Source organism: Condylura cristata, unplaced genomic scaffold, assembly GCF_000260355.1.
Source record: "Condylura cristata isolate star-nosed mole 26May11 unplaced genomic scaffold, ConCri1.0 scaffold00020, whole genome shotgun sequence".
NCBI lineage: Eukaryota > Metazoa > Chordata > Mammalia > Eulipotyphla > Talpidae > Condylura > Condylura cristata.
This window is the reverse complement of record NW_004567121.1, coordinates 21,859,674-21,862,320: the sequence shown is the minus strand read 5'-3', so window position 1 is coordinate 21,862,320 and position 2,647 is coordinate 21,859,674. Positions and strand designations below refer to the sequence as shown.

The window sequence follows — 2,647 nt, the reverse complement described above, 5'->3', positions numbered from 1 at the left end:
AATGGTGCTGAGTCTCAGGGGATCAGGAGCGAGAGTCAAATTGACCTGAATGACTCCAGTGGGCTCTGAAAGCAACAGAAGGACTAGGGCACCCCAGAATGTTTCGGGTAGTGGTGGTCAGAATGGAATTATGGCCTGCCACGCACCAAGCATGTGTCAGCAGTGGGGGAGGGGGGGAGCGAGGCTCTTCTGCAGTTACAAGCTGAGGCTTTAGGATACCACAATCACATCTCCTTGAACCCACTTGGTGACCCCATTTCCTCCACCAAGAAGCTTCAGGAATTCCAAACAAAGAAGTGCCCCCAAGAGGAAGCCCTTGGAAAAGCTGGAATTCCAAATGTTTCCAACCAAAGACTTCAATACGGGTGCTCACAACATAAACACCATTTGCTCTTCCCCTCCATATTTACACCACAGTCCCTGCACCCCCTTGGCAGTGTCACAGCAAGTAAATTCTTCCAGCTGCGATACTGGCGGCAAAAATCCCCGGAAGAAGGTACACGCCACCCTCATCTGCTGCAAACCCCCGTAAATCGGTGACCAAAAGCTGCTGACCCTATGTGGGCAGAGCTCAGCCACCTGGTTAGGGGCCGCATACTGATGTTAGCAAACGTCCTTGAGTAAAGCCCAGACTGCACAGGGCTACCCCTGCACCCCACCACCTCGAACACGGCCTGCCCTGAACTGTAAAAAACGGAGGCTTTTTCGATCCAACAGCATCGTTCCTCTTTCCAAGAAGGTTCATGGAGCCAACAGCATGCGCCCTGGCTGTGATGGGAACCCCTGCTGTGCACTGCGTGGCTCAGGCAGCACCGGCACCAAGCCTCCAGAAATCCACTATGAAGCCCCTCTGTTGGAATGTCTTTCTCAGCTGGATTCTTGTGTTCACCCAGTTCTAACATTTCCAGATGATGTTCTCACAAGCCTGCACTTCCAGAGCATGCTGAAATCTCAGTGGCAGAACAAGCCTTTTGACAAAATCAAACCTCCCAAAAAGTTTTCACTTAAGCACAGAGCTCCCATGCCAGGCAGTCTGCCAGATCCAACTTGTAGTAAAGACAGGCACAAGCTGGTCAGCTCCTTCCTCACCACAGCCATGTTGAAGCATCATACAGACATGAGCAGTTCGAGCTACTTGGCAGCTGCCCACCAACCACCTCACAGTCCCTTGGTGCGACAGCTCTCCACCTCATCAGATACTTCAGCACCCAACAGCTCTAGCTCACAGGTCGCCGCCAGCACGTCTCAACCAGTGAGGAGGAGGCGGGGAGAGAGCTCATTCGATATTAACAACATTGTCATCCCAATGTCTGTTGTTGTCTGTGCAACAACGCGTGTGGAAAAACTACAATACAAGGAAATCCTTACTCCCAGCTGGCGGGAGATTGACCTTCAGACTCTGAAAGGAAGTCCTGATGAGGAGAATGAGGAGATCGAGGACCTGTCTGATGCAGCCTTTGCCGCCCTGCATGCCAAATATGAGGAGCTGGAGAGGGCTGGGTGGCTCTGGACCACGAGTGTACCACCCCAGCGGCGTGGCAGCATGTCTTACAGGTCATCGGATGGCCGGACAACCCCCCAGATGGGTAGTGCCAACCCCTCTACCCCCCAGCCTGCCTCCCCCGATGTCAGCAGTAGTCACTCTTTGTCAGAATTCTCCCACAGTCAGTCCCCACGGAGCCCCATAAGCCCAGAACTGCACTCGTCCCCCCTCACCCCTATGACTCGGGACACTCTCCGACACCTAGCCAGTGAAGACCCCCGTTGTTCCACTCCAGAGCTGGGGCTGGATGAGCAGTCTGTGCAGCCGTGGGAGCGGCGGACCTTCCCTCTGGCGTACAGTCCTCAGGCAGAGTGCGAGGACCAGCTGGATGTGCAGGAGCCGGCAGCCCGCTGCACCCGGAGCACCTCAGGCAGCAGGACTGGCCGGGAGACAGAGGTGGCGCCCACGTCACCTCTTGTCATCCCCCCCCAAGAGTGGGCACCTGGCGGCGGCAGTCACAGCCCAGCGTCCAACTCACAGATGAGCAGGATACAAGAACCTAAACAGACTCACTAACTATTGGCATTAAAGCTTCAGAAATCTCTGCGTTTGATATTCAAACATCATATGCCAGATATTTTCACAGTTTTTAGTGAATTTAAGGAATTTAGATTCTACTTTGGTATTTTTTTCTTATTTTGATTTTTGTCTTATTTGTTTCCATGTTTTGTTGTCACACACCTGAGCACTTCCTCTTGTTGGCAAACAGAAGTTTGGGCTCACACCCGCTGGCCTGGTCCTGGCGTCTCCTCTGCACTGTTGAATCACTGGACTTAGCCATGTTAGATGACCGCCCCTCCCCCTCGCACCTGTGGGTAGGTGGCACCACCAAGTGGGCAGAGAGAGGGGAAAGTTCCAGCTCAGCGTGGCCTCATTTTAAGGTAGGAAAGAGCGGCTCTGCGCTGGAGGCCCCCCCATCTGTGGCCTGAATTAGCCTGAGCCCTGGCTGGGTCCCCTAAGCACCCCACCAGAGCCTCTTGGTCATAGATGCCAGCTGTTCCCGTCGAGCTCTCAGCCAACAGAATGGCTTTCCCATCCCACTCAGATCGTGGAGACCCATTTTGGATGTCCTCTGCTGTGGTCATCTGTTGTACTCCTTAACTG

The 2,647-nt window shown here is 53.8% G+C and overlaps 1 pseudogene; it reads left to right on the top strand.

The window, feature by feature from the left end:
- The first annotated feature begins 337 nt into the window (after positions 1-337).
- LOC101622341 lies at positions 338-2,033 on the top strand (annotated as a pseudogene).
- Positions 2,034-2,647: the final 614 nt, after the last annotated feature.